Genomic DNA, 14895 nt, shown 5'->3' with positions numbered 1-14895 from the left:
CTCTCAGGTAGAGTGGCCGAGTGGTCTGAGGCACTGGTTTTAGGCACCAGACTCTTCGGGGGCGTGGATTCGAAACCCACCTCTATCAGCCTATTTTGTTTTCTAAGAATAAAAATATGAAGCCTTTGCTTAATAGACTTAGTTTGCTATTGCTCTAAGGTAGAGTGGCCGAGTGGTCTAAGACGCTGTTTTAAGGCACCTTTGCCTTCGGAGGGCGTGGGGTCGAATCCCACCTCTATCAGTCCATTTTGTTTTCTAACATTAATAATATGAATCTTTTGCTTATTAGTCTGAGGTGACGTTTGTTTCTAGGTAGAGTGGCCGAGTGGTTTAAGGCGCTGATTTTTGGCACCAGTCTGTTCAGGGCGTGGGATCGAATCCCACCTCTATCAGCTCGTTTTGTTTACTTCGATTAATAATATGACCTATTTGCTTATTAGTATAAGGTGAATTTTGTTCAAGGTAGAGTGGCCGAGCGGTCTAAGGCGCTGGTTTTAGGCACCAGTCTCTTCGGGGGCGAGGGCGCGAATCCCACCTCTATCAGCCTATTTTGTTTTCTAGGATTAATAATATGAAGCTCTTTCTTATTAGTCTGAGGTGACCTTTGTTTCCAGGTAGAGTGGCCGAATGGTCTAAGGCGCTGGTTTTAGGCACCAGTCTCTTCGGGGGCGTGGGTTCAAATCCCACCTCTATCAGCCTATTTTGTTTTCTAAGACTAATAATATGAAGCTTTTGCTTAATAGACTGAGTTTGGTATTGCTCTCAGGTAGAGTGGCCGAGTGGTCTAAGACGCTGTTTTAAGGCACCTTTGTCTTCGGAGGGCGTGGGGTCGAATCCCAACTCTATCAGTCCATTTTGTTTTCTAACATTAATAATATGAATCTTTTGCTTATTAGTCTGAGGTGACGTTTGTTTCTAGGTAGAGTGGCCGAGTGGTCTAAGGCGCTGGTTTTAGGCACCAGTCTCTTCGGGGGCGTGGATTCGAATCCAACCTCCATCAGCGTATGTTGTTTTCTAAGATTAATAATATGAAGCTTTTGCTTATAAGTCTGAGATGACTTCTAATTCCCAGTTAGAGTGGCCGAATGGTTTAAGGCGGTGACTTTTGGCACCAGTCTGTTCGGAGCGTGGGATCGAATCCAACCCCTATCAGCTTGTTTTGTATTCTTCGAATAATAATACGAACCATTTGCTTATTAGTCTGAGGTGACGTTTGTTTTCAGGTTGAGTGGCCGAGTGGTCTAAGGCGCTGGTTTTAGGCACCAGTCTCTTCGGGGGCGTGGGATTGAATCCCACCTTTGTCAGCCTATTTTCTTTTCTAAGATTAATAATATGAAGCTTTTGCTTAATAGACTGAGTTTGCTATTGCTCTCAGGTAGAGTGGCCGAGTGGTCTAAGGCGCTGGTTTTAGGCACCAGTCTCTTCGGGGGCGTGGGTTGAAATCCCACCTCTATCAGCCTATTTTGATTTCTAGGATTAATAATATGAAGCTTTTTCTTATTAGTCTGTGGACTCTATTGTTTAAAGGTAGAGCGGCCGAGTGGTCTAAGACGCTGGTTTAAGGCAAAATTGTCTTCGGGGGGCGTCGGTTCGAATCCCACCTCTATCAGTCCATTTTATTTTCTAGCATTAATAATATGAAGCTTTTGCTTATAAGTCTGAGATGACTTCTGATTCCCAGTTAGAGTGGCCGAATGGTTTAAGGCGGTGATTTTTGGCACCAGTCTCTTCGGGGCGTGGGATTGAATCCCACCTCTATCAGCTTGTTTTGTTTTCTTCGATTAATAATATGAACCATTTGCTTATTAGTCTGAGGTGACGTTTGTTTAAAGGGAGAGTGGCCGAGTGGTCTAAGGCGCTGGTTTTAGGCACCAGTCTCTTCGGGGGCGTGGGTTCCAATCCCACATTTATCAGCCTATTTTCTTTTCTAAGATTAATAATATGAAGCTTTTGCTTAATAGACTGAGTTTGCTATTGCTGTCAGGTAGAGTGGCCGAGTGGTTAGAGGCGCTGGTTTTAGGCACCAGACTCTTCGCGGGCGTGGGTTCGAATCCCACCTTTATCAGCCTATTTTGTTTTCTAGGATTAATAATATGAAGCTCTTTCTTATTAGTCTGAGGTGACTTTTGTTGCCAGGTAGAGTGGCTGAGCGGTCTAAGGCGCTGGTTTTAGGCACCAGTCTCTTGGGGGCGTGGGTTCGAATCCCACCTCTATCAGTCCATTTGTCTAGGATTAATAATATGAAGCTTTTGCTTAACAGACTGAGTTTGCTATTGCCGTCAGGTAGAGTGGCCGAGTGGTCTGAGGCGCTGGTTTTAGGCACCAGACTCTTCGGGGGCGTGGCTTCGAATCCCACCTCTATCAGCCTATTTTGTTTTCTAGGATTAATAGTATGAAGCTTTTGCTTATAAGTCTGAGAAGACTTTTGATTCCCAGTTAGAGTGGCCGAGTGGTCTAAGGCGCTGATTTTTGGCACCAGTCTGTTCGGGGCAAGGGATCGAATCCCACCTCTATCAGCTTGTTTTGTTTACTTCGTTTAATAATATGAACCATTTGCTTATTAGTATGGGGTGCCTTTTTTTTCTAGATAGAGTGGCCGAGCGGTCTAAGGCGCTGGTTTTAGGCACCAGTCTCTTCGGGGGCGTTGGTTCGAATCCCACCTCTATCAGTCCATTTTGTTTTCTAATATTAATAATATGAATCTTTTGCTTATTAGTCTGAGGTGACGTTTGTTTCTAGGTAGAGTGGCCGAGTGGTCTAAGGCGCTGGTTTTAGGCACCAGTCTCTTCAGGGGCGTGGATTCGAATCCCACATCTATCAGCCTATTTTGTTTTCTAAGATTAATAATATGAAGCTCTTTCTTATTAGTCTGAGGTGACCTTTGTTTCCAGGTAGAGTGGCCGAGTGGTCTAAGGCGCTGGTTTTAGGCACCAGTCTCTTCGGGGGCGTGGGTTTGAATCCCACCTCTATCAGCTTGTTTTGTTTTCTTCGATTAATAATATGAACCATTTGCTTATTAGTATGAGGTGACATTTGTTTCCAGGTAGAGTGGCCGAGCGGTCTAAGGCGCTGGTTTTAGGCACCAGTCTCTTCGGGGGCGTGGATTCGAATCCCACCTCTATCAGCCTATTTTGTTTTCTAAGATTAAAAATATGAAGCCTTTGCTTAATAGACTTAGTTTGCTATTGCTTTTAGGTAGAGTGGCCGAGTGGTCTAAGATGCTGGTTTAAGGCACCATTCTCTTCGGGGGCGTGGCTTCGAATCCCACCTCTATCAGCCTATTTTGTTTTCTAGGATTAATAGTATGAAGCTTTTGCTTATAAGTCTGAGAAGACTTTTGATTCCCAGTTAGAGTGGCCGAGTGGTCTAAGGCGCTGATTTTTGGCACCAGTCTGTTCGGGGCGTGGGATCGAATCCCACCTCTATCAGCTTGTTTTGTTTACTTCGATTAATAATATGAACCATTTGCTTATTAGTATGAGGTGACTTTTTATTCTAGATAGAGTGGCCGAGCGGTCTAAGGCGCTGGTTTTAGGCACCAGTCTCTTCGGGGGCGTGGGTTCGAATCCCACCTCTATCAGTCCATTTTGTTTTCTAACATTAATAATATGAATCTTTTGCTTATTAGTCTGAGGTGACGTTTGTTTCTAGGTAGAGTGGCCGAGTGGTCTAAGGCGCTGGTTTTAGTCACCAGTCTCTTCAGGGGCGTGGATTCGAATCCCACATCTATCAGCCTATTTTGTTTTCTAAGATTAATAATATGAAGCTCTTTCTTATTAGTCTGAGGTGACTTTTCTTTCCAGGTAGAGTGGCCGAGTGGTCTAAGGCGCTGATTTTTGGCAACAGTCTCTTCGGGGGCGTGGGTTCGAATCCCACCTCTATCAGCTTGTTTTGTTTACTTCGTTTAATAATATGAACCATTTGCTTATTAGTATGAGGTGCCTTTTTTTTCTAGATAGAGTGGCCGGGTGGTCTAAGGCGCTGGTTTTAGGCACCAGTCTCTTCGGGGGCGTGGGTTCGAATCCCACCTCTATCAGCTTGTTTTGTTTTCTTCGATTAATAATATGAACCATTTGCTTATTAGTATGAGGTAACATTTGTTTCCAGGTAGAGTGGCCGAGCGGTCTAAGGCGCTGGTTTTAGGCACCAGTCTCTTCGGGGGCGTGGGTTCGAATCCCACCTTTATCAGCCTATTTTCTTTTCTTAGATTAATAATATGAAGCTTTTGCTTAATAGACTGAGTTTGCTATTGCTGTCAGGTAGAGTGGCCGAGTGGTCAGAGGCGCTGGTTTTAGGCACCAGACTCTCCGGGGGGTGGGTTCGAATCCCACCTTTATCAGCCTATTTTGTTTTCTAGGATTAATAATATGAAGCTCTTTCTTATTAGTCTGAGGTGACTTTTGTTTAAAGGTAGAGTGGCTGAGTGGTCTAAGGCGCTGGTGTTAGGCACCAGTCTCTTCGGGGGCGTGGGGTTCGAATCCCACCTCTTTCAGCTTGTTTTGTTTTCTTCGATTAATAATATGAACCATTTGCTTATTAGTATGAGGTGACTTTTTTTTCCAGGTAGAGTGGCCGAGCGGTCTAAGGCGCTGGTTTTAGGCACCAGTCTTTTCGGGGGCGTGGGTTCAAATCCCACGTCTATCAGCCTATTTTGTTTTCTAGGATTAATGATATGAAGCTTTTTCTTATTAGTCTGTGGTGTCTATTGTTTCCAGGTAGAGTGGCCGAGTGGTCTAAGGCGCTGGTTTTAGGCACCAGTCTCTTCGGGGGCGTGGGTTCGAATCCCACCTCTATCAGCTTGTTTTGTTTTCTTCGATTAATAATATGAATCTTTTCCTTATTAGTATGAGGTGACTGATGTTTCCAGGTAGAGTGGCCGAGCGGTCTAAGGCGCTGGTTTTAGGCACCAGTCTCTTCGGGGGCGTGGGTTCGAATCCCACCTCTATCAGCCTATTTTGTTTTCTGAGACTAATAATATGAAGCTTTTGCTTAATAGACTGAGTTTGCTATTGCTCTCAGGTAGAGATGCTGAGTGGTCTGAGGCGCTGGTTTTAGGCGCCAGACTCTTCGGCGGCGTGGGTTCGAATCCCACCTTTATCAGATTATTTTGTTTTCTAGGATTAATAATATGAAGCTTTTGCTTATAAGTCTGAGAAGACTTTTGATTCCCAGTTAGAGTGGCCGAATGGTTTAAGGAGCTGATATTTGGCACCAGTCTGTTCGGTTCGTGGGATCGAATCCCACCTCTATCTGCTTGTTTTGTTTACTTCGATTAATAATATGACCCATTTGCTTATTAGTATGAGGTGAAGTTTGTTCAAGGTAGAGTGGCCGAGCGGGCAAAGGCGCTGGTTTTTGGCACCAGTCTCTTCGGAAGCGTGGGTTCGAATCCCACCTCTATCAGCCATTTTGTTTTCTAAGATTAATAATATGAAGCTTTTGCTTAATAGACTGATTTTGCTAGTGCTTTCCGGTAGAGTGGCTGAGTGGTCTGAGGCGCTGGTTTTAGGCACCAGTCTCTTCGGGGGCGTGGGTTCAAATCCCACCTCTATCAGCCTATTTTGTTTTCTAGGATTAATAATATGAAGCTTTTTCTTATTAGTCTGTGGTGTTTATCAATTCCAGGTATTGTGGCCGAGTGGTCTAAGACGCTGGTTTAAGGCAACACTGTCTTCGGGGGGCGTTGGTTCGAATCCCACCTCTATCAGTCCATTTTGTTTTCTATCATTAATAATATGAATCTTTTGCTTATTAGTCAGAGGTGACGTTTGTTTCTAGGTAGAGTGGCCGAGTGGTCTAAGGCGCTGGTTTTAGGCACCAGTCTCTTCGGGGGCGTGGATTCGAAACCCACCTCTATCAGCCAATTTTGTTTTCTAAGATTAAAAATATGAAGCCTTTGCTTAATAGACTTAGTTAGCTATTTCTTTCAGGTAGAGTGGCCGAGTGGTCTTAGACGCTGTTTTACGGCACCTTTGTCTTCGGAGGGCGTGGATTCGAATCCCACCTATATCAGTCCATTTTGTTTTCTAACATTAATAAAATGAATCTTTTGCTTATTAGTATGAGGTGACTGTTGTTTCCAGGTAGAGTGGCCGAGTGGTCTGAGGCGCTGGTTTTAGGCACCAGACTCTTCGGGGGCGTGGGTCCGAATCCCACCTTTATCAGTTTATTTTGTTTTCTAGGATTAATAATATGAAGCTTTTGCTTATAAGTCTGAGAAGACTTTTGATTCCCAGTAAGAGTGGCCGAATGGTTTAAGGAGCTGATTTTTGGCACCAGTCTGTTCGGTTCGTGGGATCGAATTCCACCTCTATCTGCTTGTTTTGTTTACTTCGATTAATAATATGACCCATTTGCTTATTAGTATGAGGTGAATTTTCTTCAAGGTAGAGTGGCCGAGCGGGCAAAGGTGCTGGGTTTTGGGTCCAGTCTCTTCGGGAGCGTGGGTTCGAATCCCACCTCTATCAGCCATTTTGTTTTCTAAGATTAATAATATGAAGCTTTTGCTTAATAGACTGAGTTTGCTAGTGCTTTCCGGTAGAGTGGCTGAGTGGTCAGAGGCGCTGGTTTTAGGCACCAGTCTCTTCGGGGGCGTGGGTTCAAATCCCACCTCTATCAGCCTATTTTGTTTTCTAAGATTAATAATATGAAGCTTTTTCTTATTAGTCTGTGGTGTTTATTAATTCCAGGTATTGTGGCCGAGTGGTGTAAGACGCTGGTTTAAGGAAACATTGTCTTCGGGGGGCGTTGGTTCGAATCCCACCTCTATCAGTCCATTTTGTTTTCTAGCATTAATAATATGAATCTTTTGCTTATTAGTCTGAGGTGACGTTTGTTTCTGGGTAGATGAGCCGAGTGGTCTAAGGCGCTGGTTTTAGGCACCAGTCTCTTCGGGGCCGTGGATTCGAAACCCAGCTCTATCAGCCTATTTTGTTTTCTTAATTAAAAATATGAAGCTTTTGCTTTATAGACTGAGTTTGCTATTGCTGTGAGGTAGAGTGGCCGTGTGGTCTAAGGCGCTGGTTTTAGGCACCAGTCTCTTCGGGGGCGTGGGTTCGAATCCCACCTCTATCAGCTTGTTTTGTTTTCTTCGATTAATAATATGAACCATTTGCTTACTAGTATGAGGTGACTTTTCTTTCCAGGTAGAGTGGCCGAGTGGTCTGAGGCGCTGGTTTTAGGCACCAGTCTCTTTGGGGGCGTGGGTTCGAATCCCACCTCTATCAGCCAATTTTGTTTTCTAGGATTAATAATATGAAGCTCTTTCTTATTAGTCTGAGGTGACCTTTGTTTCCAGGTAGAGTGGCCGAATGGTTTAAGGAGCTGATTTTTGGCACCAGTCTGTTCGGTTCGCGGGATCGAATCCCACCTCTATCTGCTTGTTTTGTTTACTTCGATTAATAATATGACCCATTTGTTTATTAGTATGATATGAATTTTCTTCAAGGTAGAGTGGCCGAGCGGGCAAAGGTGCTGGGTTTTGGGTCCAGTCTCTTCGGGAGCGTGGGTTCGAATCCCACCTCTATCAGCCATTTTGTTTTCTAAGATTAATAATATGAAGCTTTTGCTTAATAGACTGAGTTTGCTAGTGCTTTCCGGTAGTGTGGCTGAGTGGTCAGAGGCGCTGGTTTTAGGCACCAGTCTCTTCGGGGGCGTGGGTTCAAATCCCACCTCTATCAGCCTATTTTGTTTTCTAAGATTAATAATATGAAGCTTTTTCTTATTAGTCTGTGGTGTTTATTAATTCCAGGTATTGTGGCCGAGTGGTGTAAGACGCTGGTTTAAGGAAACATTGTCTTCGGGGGGCGTTGGTTCGAATCCCACCTCTATCAGTCCATTTTGTTTTCTAGCATTAATAATATGAATCTTTTGCTTATTAGTCTGAGGTGACGTTTGTTTCTGGGTAGATGAGCCGAGTGGTCTAAGGCGCTGGTTTTAGGCACCAGTCTCTTCGGGGCCGTGGATTCGAAACCCAGCTCTATCAGCCTATTTTGTTTTCTTAATTAAAAATATGAAGCTTTTGCTTTATAGACTGAGTTTGCTATTGCTGTGAGGTAGAGTGGCCGTGTGGTCTAAGGCGCTGGTTTTAGGCACCAGTCTCTTCGGGGGCGTGGGTTCGAATCCCACCTCTATCAGCTTGTTTTGTTTTCTTCGATTAATAATATGAACCATTTGCTTACTAGTATGAGGTGACTTTTCTTTCCAGGTAGAGTGGCCGAGTGGTCTGAGGCGCTGGTTTTAGGCACCAGTCTCTTTGGGGGCGTGGGTTCGAATCCCACCTCTATCAGCCAATTTTGTTTTCTAGGATTAATAATATGAAGCTCTTTCTTATTAGTCTGAGGTGACCTTTGTTTCCAGGTAGAGTGGCCGAATGGTTTAAGGAGCTGATTTTTGGCACCAGTCTGTTCGGTTCGCGGGATCGAATCCCACCTCTATCTGCTTGTTTTGTTTACTTCGATTAATAATATGACCCATTTGTTTATTAGTATGATATGAATTTTGTTCAAGGTAGAGTGGCCGAGCGGTCTAAGGCGCTGGTTTAAGGCAACATTGTCTTCGGGGGGCGTTGGTTCGAATCCCACCTCTATCAGTCCATTTTGTTTTCTAGCATTAATAATATGAAGCTTTTGCTTAATAGACTGAGTTTGCTATTGCTTTCAGGTAGAGTGGCTGTTTGGTCAGAGGCGCTGGTTTTAGGCACCAGTCTCTTCGGGGGCGAGGGTTCAAATCCCACCTCTATCAGCCTATTTTGTTTTCTAGGATTAATAATATGAAGCTTTTTCTTATTAGTCTGTGGTGTTTATTAATTCCAGGTATTGTGGCCGAGTGGTCGAAGACGCAGGTTTAAGGCAACATTGTCTTCGGGGGGCGTTGGTTCGAATCCCACCTCTATCAGTCCATTTTATTTTCTAGCATTAATAATATGAATCTTTTGCTTATTAGTCTGAGGTGACGTTTGTTTCTGGGTAGATGAGCCTAGTGGTCTAAGGCGCTGGTTTTAGGCACCAGTCTCTTCGGGGGCGTGGATTCGAAACCCAGCTCTATCAGCCTATTTTGTTTTCTAAGATTAAAAATATGAAGCTTTTGATTTATAGACTGAGTTTGCTATTGCTGTGAGGTAGAGTGGCCGTGTGGTCTAAGGCGCTGGTTTTAGGCACCAGTCTCTTCGGGGGCGTGGGTTCGAATCCCACCTCTATCAGCTTGTTTTGTTTTCTTCGATTAATAATATGAACCATTTGCTTATTAGTATGAGGTGACTTTTGTTTCCAGGTAGAGTGGCCGAGCGGTCTAAGGCACTGGTTTTAGGCACCAGTCTCTTCGGGGGCGTGGGTTCGAATCCCACCTCTATCAGCTTGTTTTATTTTCTTCGATTAATAATATGAACCATTTGCTTACTAGTATGAGGTGACTTTTCTTTCCAGGTAGAGTGGCCGAGTGGTCTGAGGCGCTGGTTTTAGGCACCAGTCTCTTTGGGGGCGTGGGTTCGAATCCCACCTCTATCAGCCAATTTTGTTTTCTAGGATTAATAATATGAAGCTTTTGCTTAATAGACTGAGTTTGCTATTGCTTTCAGGTAGAGTGGCCGAGTGGTCTGAGGCGCTGGTTTTAGGCACCAGACTCCTCGGGGGCGTGGGTTCGAATCCCACCTCTATCAGCCAATTTTGTTTTCTAGGATTAATAATATGAAGCTCTTTCTTATTAGTCTGAGGTGACTTTTGTTTAAAGGTAGAGTGGCTGAGTGGTCTAAGGCGCTGGTGTTAGGCACCAGTCTCTTCGGGGGCGTGGGGTTCGAATCCCACCTCTTTCAGCTTGTTTTGTTTTCTTCGATTAATAATATGAACCATTTGCTTATTAGTATGAGGTGACTTTTTTTTCCAGGTAGAGTGGCCGAGCGGTCTAAGGCGCTGGTTTTAGGCACCAGTCTTTTCGGGGGCGTGGGTTCAAATCCCACGTCTATCAGCCTATTTTGTTTTCTAGGATTAATGATATGAAGCTTTTTCTTATTAGTCTGTGGTGTCTATTGTTTCCAGGTAGAGTGGCCGAGTGGTCTAAGGCGCTGGTTTTAGGCACCAGTCTCTTCGGGGGCGTGGGTTCGAATCCCACCTCTATCAGCTTGTTTTGTTTTCTTCGATTAATAATATGAATCTTTTCCTTATTAGTATGAGGTGACTGATGTTTCCAGGTAGAGTGGCCGAGCGGTCTAAGGCGCTGGTTTTAGGCACCAGTCTCTTCGGGGGCGTGGGTTCGAATCCCACCTCTATCAGCCTATTTTGTTTTCTGAGACTAATAATATGAAGCTTTTGCTTAATAGACTGAGTTTGCTATTGCTCTCAGGTAGAGATGCTGAGTGGTCTGAGGCGCTGGTTTTAGGCGCCAGACTCTTCGGCGGCGTGGGTTCGAATCCCACCTTTATCAGATTATTTTGTTTTCTAGGATTAATAATATGAAGCTTTTGCTTATAAGTCTGAGAAGACTTTTGATTCCCAGTTAGAGTGGCCGAATGGTTTAAGGAGCTGATATTTGGCACCAGTCTGTTCGGTTCGTGGGATCGAATCCCACCTCTATCTGCTTGTTTTGTTTACTTCGATTAATAATATGACCCATTTGCTTATTAGTATGAGGTGAAGTTTGTTCAAGGTAGAGTGGCCGAGCGGGCAAAGGCGCTGGTTTTTGGCACCAGTCTCTTCGGAAGCGTGGGTTCGAATCCCACCTCTATCAGCCATTTTGTTTTCTAAGATTAATAATATGAAGCTTTTGCTTAATAGACTGATTTTGCTAGTGCTTTCCGGTAGAGTGGCTGAGTGGTCTGAGGCGCTGGTTTTAGGCACCAGTCTCTTCGGGGGCGTGGGTTCAAATCCCACCTCTATCAGCCTATTTTGTTTTCTAGGATTAATAATATGAAGCTTTTTCTTATTAGTCTGTGGTGTTTATCAATTCCAGGTATTGTGGCCGAGTGGTCTAAGACGCTGGTTTAAGGCAACACTGTCTTCGGGGGGCGTTGGTTCGAATCCCACCTCTATCAGTCCATTTTGTTTTCTATCATTAATAATATGAATCTTTTGCTTATTAGTCAGAGGTGACGTTTGTTTCTAGGTAGAGTGGCCGAGTGGTCTAAGGCGCTGGTTTTAGGCACCAGTCTCTTCGGGGGCGTGGATTCGAAACCCACCTCTATCAGCCAATTTTGTTTTCTAAGATTAAAAATATGAAGCCTTTGCTTAATAGACTTAGTTAGCTATTTCTTTCAGGTAGAGTGGCCGAGTGGTCTTAGACGCTGTTTTACGGCACCTTTGTCTTCGGAGGGCGTGGATTCGAATCCCACCTATATCAGTCCATTTTGTTTTCTAACATTAATAAAATGAATCTTTTGCTTATTAGTATGAGGTGACTGTTGTTTCCAGGTAGAGTGGCCGAGTGGTCTGAGGCGCTGGTTTTAGGCACCAGACTCTTCGGGGGCGTGGGTCCGAATCCCACCTTTATCAGTTTATTTTGTTTTCTAGGATTAATAATATGAAGCTTTTGCTTATAAGTCTGAGAAGACTTTTGATTCCCAGTAAGAGTGGCCGAATGGTTTAAGGAGCTGATTTTTGGCACCAGTCTGTTCGGTTCGTGGGATCGAATTCCACCTCTATCTGCTTGTTTTGTTTACTTCGATTAATAATATGACCCATTTGCTTATTAGTATGAGGTGAATTTTCTTCAAGGTAGAGTGGCCGAGCGGGCAAAGGTGCTGGGTTTTGGGTCCAGTCTCTTCGGGAGCGTGGGTTCGAATCCCACCTCTATCAGCCATTTTGTTTTCTAAGATTAATAATATGAAGCTTTTGCTTAATAGACTGAGTTTGCTAGTGCTTTCCGGTAGAGTGGCTGAGTGGTCAGAGGCGCTGGTTTTAGGCACCAGTCTCTTCGGGGGCGTGGGTTCAAATCCCACCTCTATCAGCCTATTTTGTTTTCTAAGATTAATAATATGAAGCTTTTTCTTATTAGTCTGTGGTGTTTATTAATTCCAGGTATTGTGGCCGAGTGGTGTAAGACGCTGGTTTAAGGAAACATTGTCTTCGGGGGGCGTTGGTTCGAATCCCACCTCTATCAGTCCATTTTGTTTTCTAGCATTAATAATATGAATCTTTTGCTTATTAGTCTGAGGTGACGTTTGTTTCTGGGTAGATGAGCCGAGTGGTCTAAGGCGCTGGTTTTAGGCACCAGTCTCTTCGGGGCCGTGGATTCGAAACCCAGCTCTATCAGCCTATTTTGTTTTCTTAATTAAAAATATGAAGCTTTTGCTTTATAGACTGAGTTTGCTATTGCTGTGAGGTAGAGTGGCCGTGTGGTCTAAGGCGCTGGTTTTAGGCACCAGTCTCTTCGGGGGCGTGGGTTCGAATCCCACCTCTATCAGCTTGTTTTGTTTTCTTCGATTAATAATATGAACCATTTGCTTACTAGTATGAGGTGACTTTTCTTTCCAGGTAGAGTGGCCGAGTGGTCTGAGGCGCTGGTTTTAGGCACCAGTCTCTTTGGGGGCGTGGGTTCGAATCCCACCTCTATCAGCCAATTTTGTTTTCTAGGATTAATAATATGAAGCTCTTTCTTATTAGTCTGAGGTGACCTTTGTTTCCAGGTAGAGTGGCCGAATGGTTTAAGGAGCTGATTTTTGGCACCAGTCTGTTCGGTTCGCGGGATCGAATCCCACCTCTATCTGCTTGTTTTGTTTACTTCGATTAATAATATGACCCATTTGTTTATTAGTATGATATGAATTTTGTTCAAGGTAGAGTGGCCGAGCGGTCTAAGGCGCTGGTTTAAGGCAACATTGTCTTCGGGGGGCGTTGGTTCGAATCCCACCTCTATCAGTCCATTTTGTTTTCTAGCATTAATAATATGAAGCTTTTGCTTAATAGACTGAGTTTGCTATTGCTTTCAGGTAGAGTGGCTGTTTGGTCAGAGGCGCTGGTTTTAGGCACCAGTCTCTTCGGGGGCGAGGGTTCAAATCCCACCTCTATCAGCCTATTTTGTTTTCTAGGATTAATAATATGAAGCTTTTTCTTATTAGTCTGTGGTGTTTATTAATTCCAGGTATTGTGGCCGAGTGGTCGAAGACGCAGGTTTAAGGCAACATTGTCTTCGGGGGGCGTTGGTTCGAATCCCACCTCTATCAGTCCATTTTATTTTCTAGCATTAATAATATGAATCTTTTGCTTATTAGTCTGAGGTGACGTTTGTTTCTGGGTAGATGAGCCTAGTGGTCTAAGGCGCTGGTTTTAGGCACCAGTCTCTTCGGGGGCGTGGATTCGAAACCCAGCTCTATCAGCCTATTTTGTTTTCTAAGATTAAAAATATGAAGCTTTTGATTTATAGACTGAGTTTGCTATTGCTGTGAGGTAGAGTGGCCGTGTGGTCTAAGGCGCTGGTTTTAGGCACCAGTCTCTTCGGGGGCGTGGGTTCGAATCCCACCTCTATCAGCTTGTTTTGTTTTCTTCGATTAATAATATGAACCATTTGCTTATTAGTATGAGGTGACTTTTGTTTCCAGGTAGAGTGGCCGAGCGGTCTAAGGCACTGGTTTTAGGCACCAGTCTCTTCGGGGGCGTGGGTTCGAATCCCACCTCTATCAGCTTGTTTTATTTTCTTCGATTAATAATATGAACCATTTGCTTACTAGTATGAGGTGACTTTTCTTTCCAGGTAGAGTGGCCGAGTGGTCTGAGGCGCTGGTTTTAGGCACCAGTCTCTTTGGGGGCGTGGGTTCGAATCCCACCTCTATCAGCCAATTTTGTTTTCTAGGATTAATAATATGAAGCTTTTGCTTAATAGACTGAGTTTGCTATTGCTTTCAGGTAGAGTGGCCGAGTGGTCTGAGGCGCTGGTTTTAGGCACCAGACTCCTCGGGGGCGTGGGTTCGAATCCCACCTCTATCAGCCAATTTTGTTTTCTAGGATTAATAATATGAAGCTCTTTCTTATTAGTCTGAGGTGACCTTTGTTTCCAAGTAGAGTGGCCGAGTGGTCTAATTCGCTGGTTTTAGGCACCAGTCTCTTCGGGGGCGAGGGTTCGAATCCCACCTCTATCAGCTTGTTTTGTTTTCTTCGATTAATAATATGAACCATTTGCTTATTAGTATGAGGTGACTGTTGTTTCCAGGTAGAGTGGCCGAGCGGTCTAAGGCGCTGGTTTTAGGCACCAGTCTCTTCGGGGGCGTGGGTTCGAATCCCACCTCTATCAGCCAATTTTGTTTTCTAAGACTAATAATATGAAGCTTTTACTTAATAGACTGAGTTTGCTACTGCTCTCAGGTAGAGTGGCCGAGTGGTCTGAGGCACTGGTTTTAGGCACCAGACTCTTCGGGGGCGTGGATTCGAAATCCACCTCTATCAGCCTATTTTGTTTTCTAAGAATAAAAATATGAAGCCTTTGCTTAATAGACTTAGTTTGCTATTGCTCTCAGGTAGAGTGGCCGAGTGGTCTAAGACGCTGTTTTAAGGCACCTTTGCCTTCGGAGGGCGTGGGGTCGAATCCCACCTCTATCAGTCCATTTTGTTTTCTAACATTAATAATATGAATCTTTTGCTTATTAGTCTGAGGTGACGTTTGTTTCTAGGTAGAGTGGCCGAGTGGTTTAAGGCGCTGATTTTTGGCACCAGTCTGTTCGGGGCGTGGGATCGAATCCCACCTCTATCAGCCTGTTTTGTTTACTTCGATTAATAATATGACCTATTTGCTTATTAGTATAAGGTGAATTTTGTTCAAGGTAGAGTGGCCGAGCGGTCTAAGGCGCTGGTTTTAGGCACCAGTCTCTTCGGGGGCGAGGGTTCGAATCCCACCTCTATCAGCCTATTTTGTTTTCTAGGATTAATAATATGAAGCTTTTTCTTATTAGTCTGTGGTGTTTATTAATTCCAGGTA

At 44.2% G+C, this 14895-nt stretch overlaps 49 non-coding genes across 49 annotated transcripts; all 49 read left to right on the top strand.

Annotated features, from left to right (window-relative positions):
* The first annotated feature begins 311 nt into the window (after positions 1 to 311).
* On the top strand, positions 312 to 392 carry TRNAQ-UUG (transfer RNA glutamine (anticodon UUG)). Its single transcript has one exon. It is a non-coding gene; the product is annotated as a tRNA-Gln (tRNA).
* A 221-nt stretch (positions 393 to 613) lies between these two features.
* On the top strand, positions 614 to 695 carry TRNAL-UAG (transfer RNA leucine (anticodon UAG)). The gene has a single exon. It is a non-coding gene; the product is annotated as a tRNA-Leu (tRNA).
* Positions 696 to 1374: 679 nt separating this feature from the next.
* TRNAL-UAG (transfer RNA leucine (anticodon UAG)) lies at positions 1375 to 1456 on the top strand. Its single transcript has one exon. It is a non-coding gene; the product is annotated as a tRNA-Leu (tRNA).
* A 527-nt stretch (positions 1457 to 1983) lies between these two features.
* On the top strand, positions 1984 to 2065 carry TRNAL-UAG (transfer RNA leucine (anticodon UAG)). The gene has a single exon. It is a non-coding gene; the product is annotated as a tRNA-Leu (tRNA).
* A 70-nt stretch (positions 2066 to 2135) lies between these two features.
* Positions 2136 to 2216, top strand: TRNAL-UAG (transfer RNA leucine (anticodon UAG)). The gene has a single exon. It is a non-coding gene; the product is annotated as a tRNA-Leu (tRNA).
* Positions 2217 to 2282: 66 nt separating this feature from the next.
* On the top strand, positions 2283 to 2364 carry TRNAL-UAG (transfer RNA leucine (anticodon UAG)). The gene has a single exon. It is a non-coding gene; the product is annotated as a tRNA-Leu (tRNA).
* A 222-nt stretch (positions 2365 to 2586) lies between these two features.
* On the top strand, positions 2587 to 2668 carry TRNAL-UAG (transfer RNA leucine (anticodon UAG)). Its single transcript has one exon. It is a non-coding gene; the product is annotated as a tRNA-Leu (tRNA).
* A 70-nt stretch (positions 2669 to 2738) lies between these two features.
* TRNAL-UAG (transfer RNA leucine (anticodon UAG)) lies at positions 2739 to 2820 on the top strand. Its single transcript has one exon. It is a non-coding gene; the product is annotated as a tRNA-Leu (tRNA).
* Positions 2821 to 2890: 70 nt separating this feature from the next.
* Positions 2891 to 2972, top strand: TRNAL-UAG (transfer RNA leucine (anticodon UAG)). The gene has a single exon. It is a non-coding gene; the product is annotated as a tRNA-Leu (tRNA).
* A 70-nt stretch (positions 2973 to 3042) lies between these two features.
* Positions 3043 to 3124, top strand: TRNAL-UAG (transfer RNA leucine (anticodon UAG)). Its single transcript has one exon. It is a non-coding gene; the product is annotated as a tRNA-Leu (tRNA).
* Positions 3125 to 3498: 374 nt separating this feature from the next.
* On the top strand, positions 3499 to 3580 carry TRNAL-UAG (transfer RNA leucine (anticodon UAG)). Its single transcript has one exon. It is a non-coding gene; the product is annotated as a tRNA-Leu (tRNA).
* Positions 3581 to 3802: 222 nt separating this feature from the next.
* TRNAQ-UUG (transfer RNA glutamine (anticodon UUG)) lies at positions 3803 to 3884 on the top strand. Its single transcript has one exon. It is a non-coding gene; the product is annotated as a tRNA-Gln (tRNA).
* Positions 3885 to 3954: 70 nt separating this feature from the next.
* On the top strand, positions 3955 to 4036 carry TRNAL-UAG (transfer RNA leucine (anticodon UAG)). The gene has a single exon. It is a non-coding gene; the product is annotated as a tRNA-Leu (tRNA).
* Positions 4037 to 4106: 70 nt separating this feature from the next.
* Positions 4107 to 4188, top strand: TRNAL-UAG (transfer RNA leucine (anticodon UAG)). The gene has a single exon. It is a non-coding gene; the product is annotated as a tRNA-Leu (tRNA).
* Positions 4189 to 4258: 70 nt separating this feature from the next.
* TRNAL-UAG (transfer RNA leucine (anticodon UAG)) lies at positions 4259 to 4339 on the top strand. The gene has a single exon. It is a non-coding gene; the product is annotated as a tRNA-Leu (tRNA).
* Positions 4340 to 4562: 223 nt separating this feature from the next.
* On the top strand, positions 4563 to 4644 carry TRNAL-UAG (transfer RNA leucine (anticodon UAG)). Its single transcript has one exon. It is a non-coding gene; the product is annotated as a tRNA-Leu (tRNA).
* Positions 4645 to 4714: 70 nt separating this feature from the next.
* TRNAL-UAG (transfer RNA leucine (anticodon UAG)) lies at positions 4715 to 4796 on the top strand. The gene has a single exon. It is a non-coding gene; the product is annotated as a tRNA-Leu (tRNA).
* A 70-nt stretch (positions 4797 to 4866) lies between these two features.
* Positions 4867 to 4948, top strand: TRNAL-UAG (transfer RNA leucine (anticodon UAG)). Its single transcript has one exon. It is a non-coding gene; the product is annotated as a tRNA-Leu (tRNA).
* A 373-nt stretch (positions 4949 to 5321) lies between these two features.
* TRNAQ-UUG (transfer RNA glutamine (anticodon UUG)) lies at positions 5322 to 5403 on the top strand. The gene has a single exon. It is a non-coding gene; the product is annotated as a tRNA-Gln (tRNA).
* A 69-nt stretch (positions 5404 to 5472) lies between these two features.
* TRNAL-UAG (transfer RNA leucine (anticodon UAG)) lies at positions 5473 to 5554 on the top strand. Its single transcript has one exon. It is a non-coding gene; the product is annotated as a tRNA-Leu (tRNA).
* Positions 5555 to 5777: 223 nt separating this feature from the next.
* On the top strand, positions 5778 to 5859 carry TRNAL-UAG (transfer RNA leucine (anticodon UAG)). The gene has a single exon. It is a non-coding gene; the product is annotated as a tRNA-Leu (tRNA).
* Positions 5860 to 6082: 223 nt separating this feature from the next.
* Positions 6083 to 6164, top strand: TRNAL-UAG (transfer RNA leucine (anticodon UAG)). Its single transcript has one exon. It is a non-coding gene; the product is annotated as a tRNA-Leu (tRNA).
* A 372-nt stretch (positions 6165 to 6536) lies between these two features.
* On the top strand, positions 6537 to 6618 carry TRNAL-UAG (transfer RNA leucine (anticodon UAG)). The gene has a single exon. It is a non-coding gene; the product is annotated as a tRNA-Leu (tRNA).
* A 374-nt stretch (positions 6619 to 6992) lies between these two features.
* On the top strand, positions 6993 to 7074 carry TRNAL-UAG (transfer RNA leucine (anticodon UAG)). The gene has a single exon. It is a non-coding gene; the product is annotated as a tRNA-Leu (tRNA).
* A 70-nt stretch (positions 7075 to 7144) lies between these two features.
* TRNAL-UAG (transfer RNA leucine (anticodon UAG)) lies at positions 7145 to 7226 on the top strand. The gene has a single exon. It is a non-coding gene; the product is annotated as a tRNA-Leu (tRNA).
* Positions 7227 to 7597: 371 nt separating this feature from the next.
* TRNAL-UAG (transfer RNA leucine (anticodon UAG)) lies at positions 7598 to 7679 on the top strand. Its single transcript has one exon. It is a non-coding gene; the product is annotated as a tRNA-Leu (tRNA).
* Positions 7680 to 8053: 374 nt separating this feature from the next.
* Positions 8054 to 8135, top strand: TRNAL-UAG (transfer RNA leucine (anticodon UAG)). The gene has a single exon. It is a non-coding gene; the product is annotated as a tRNA-Leu (tRNA).
* Positions 8136 to 8205: 70 nt separating this feature from the next.
* On the top strand, positions 8206 to 8287 carry TRNAL-UAG (transfer RNA leucine (anticodon UAG)). Its single transcript has one exon. It is a non-coding gene; the product is annotated as a tRNA-Leu (tRNA).
* Positions 8288 to 9117: 830 nt separating this feature from the next.
* On the top strand, positions 9118 to 9199 carry TRNAL-UAG (transfer RNA leucine (anticodon UAG)). Its single transcript has one exon. It is a non-coding gene; the product is annotated as a tRNA-Leu (tRNA).
* Positions 9200 to 9269: 70 nt separating this feature from the next.
* TRNAL-UAG (transfer RNA leucine (anticodon UAG)) lies at positions 9270 to 9351 on the top strand. The gene has a single exon. It is a non-coding gene; the product is annotated as a tRNA-Leu (tRNA).
* Positions 9352 to 9421: 70 nt separating this feature from the next.
* Positions 9422 to 9503, top strand: TRNAL-UAG (transfer RNA leucine (anticodon UAG)). The gene has a single exon. It is a non-coding gene; the product is annotated as a tRNA-Leu (tRNA).
* Positions 9504 to 9573: 70 nt separating this feature from the next.
* Positions 9574 to 9655, top strand: TRNAL-UAG (transfer RNA leucine (anticodon UAG)). The gene has a single exon. It is a non-coding gene; the product is annotated as a tRNA-Leu (tRNA).
* A 223-nt stretch (positions 9656 to 9878) lies between these two features.
* TRNAL-UAG (transfer RNA leucine (anticodon UAG)) lies at positions 9879 to 9960 on the top strand. The gene has a single exon. It is a non-coding gene; the product is annotated as a tRNA-Leu (tRNA).
* Positions 9961 to 10030: 70 nt separating this feature from the next.
* Positions 10031 to 10112, top strand: TRNAL-UAG (transfer RNA leucine (anticodon UAG)). Its single transcript has one exon. It is a non-coding gene; the product is annotated as a tRNA-Leu (tRNA).
* A 70-nt stretch (positions 10113 to 10182) lies between these two features.
* Positions 10183 to 10264, top strand: TRNAL-UAG (transfer RNA leucine (anticodon UAG)). Its single transcript has one exon. It is a non-coding gene; the product is annotated as a tRNA-Leu (tRNA).
* Positions 10265 to 10637: 373 nt separating this feature from the next.
* TRNAQ-UUG (transfer RNA glutamine (anticodon UUG)) lies at positions 10638 to 10719 on the top strand. The gene has a single exon. It is a non-coding gene; the product is annotated as a tRNA-Gln (tRNA).
* A 69-nt stretch (positions 10720 to 10788) lies between these two features.
* Positions 10789 to 10870, top strand: TRNAL-UAG (transfer RNA leucine (anticodon UAG)). The gene has a single exon. It is a non-coding gene; the product is annotated as a tRNA-Leu (tRNA).
* Positions 10871 to 11093: 223 nt separating this feature from the next.
* TRNAL-UAG (transfer RNA leucine (anticodon UAG)) lies at positions 11094 to 11175 on the top strand. The gene has a single exon. It is a non-coding gene; the product is annotated as a tRNA-Leu (tRNA).
* Positions 11176 to 11398: 223 nt separating this feature from the next.
* Positions 11399 to 11480, top strand: TRNAL-UAG (transfer RNA leucine (anticodon UAG)). Its single transcript has one exon. It is a non-coding gene; the product is annotated as a tRNA-Leu (tRNA).
* Positions 11481 to 11852: 372 nt separating this feature from the next.
* Positions 11853 to 11934, top strand: TRNAL-UAG (transfer RNA leucine (anticodon UAG)). Its single transcript has one exon. It is a non-coding gene; the product is annotated as a tRNA-Leu (tRNA).
* Positions 11935 to 12308: 374 nt separating this feature from the next.
* On the top strand, positions 12309 to 12390 carry TRNAL-UAG (transfer RNA leucine (anticodon UAG)). Its single transcript has one exon. It is a non-coding gene; the product is annotated as a tRNA-Leu (tRNA).
* A 70-nt stretch (positions 12391 to 12460) lies between these two features.
* On the top strand, positions 12461 to 12542 carry TRNAL-UAG (transfer RNA leucine (anticodon UAG)). Its single transcript has one exon. It is a non-coding gene; the product is annotated as a tRNA-Leu (tRNA).
* Positions 12543 to 13372: 830 nt separating this feature from the next.
* Positions 13373 to 13454, top strand: TRNAL-UAG (transfer RNA leucine (anticodon UAG)). Its single transcript has one exon. It is a non-coding gene; the product is annotated as a tRNA-Leu (tRNA).
* A 70-nt stretch (positions 13455 to 13524) lies between these two features.
* Positions 13525 to 13606, top strand: TRNAL-UAG (transfer RNA leucine (anticodon UAG)). Its single transcript has one exon. It is a non-coding gene; the product is annotated as a tRNA-Leu (tRNA).
* A 70-nt stretch (positions 13607 to 13676) lies between these two features.
* Positions 13677 to 13758, top strand: TRNAL-UAG (transfer RNA leucine (anticodon UAG)). Its single transcript has one exon. It is a non-coding gene; the product is annotated as a tRNA-Leu (tRNA).
* Positions 13759 to 13828: 70 nt separating this feature from the next.
* TRNAL-UAG (transfer RNA leucine (anticodon UAG)) lies at positions 13829 to 13910 on the top strand. Its single transcript has one exon. It is a non-coding gene; the product is annotated as a tRNA-Leu (tRNA).
* A 222-nt stretch (positions 13911 to 14132) lies between these two features.
* TRNAL-UAG (transfer RNA leucine (anticodon UAG)) lies at positions 14133 to 14214 on the top strand. The gene has a single exon. It is a non-coding gene; the product is annotated as a tRNA-Leu (tRNA).
* A 375-nt stretch (positions 14215 to 14589) lies between these two features.
* Positions 14590 to 14670, top strand: TRNAQ-UUG (transfer RNA glutamine (anticodon UUG)). Its single transcript has one exon. It is a non-coding gene; the product is annotated as a tRNA-Gln (tRNA).
* Positions 14671 to 14739: 69 nt separating this feature from the next.
* TRNAL-UAG (transfer RNA leucine (anticodon UAG)) lies at positions 14740 to 14821 on the top strand. The gene has a single exon. It is a non-coding gene; the product is annotated as a tRNA-Leu (tRNA).
* The last annotated feature ends 74 nt before the right edge of the window (positions 14822 to 14895 follow it).

This window comes from Phalangium opilio, unplaced genomic scaffold, assembly GCF_054372755.1.
Source record: "Phalangium opilio isolate 3A_F unplaced genomic scaffold, DU_Popi_V2 ptg000073l_1, whole genome shotgun sequence".
Taxonomy (NCBI): Eukaryota; Metazoa; Arthropoda; class Arachnida; order Opiliones; family Phalangiidae; genus Phalangium; species Phalangium opilio.
The sequence above is the reverse complement of the archived record's forward strand: the minus strand, read 5'-3'. Positions and strand labels throughout refer to the sequence as shown.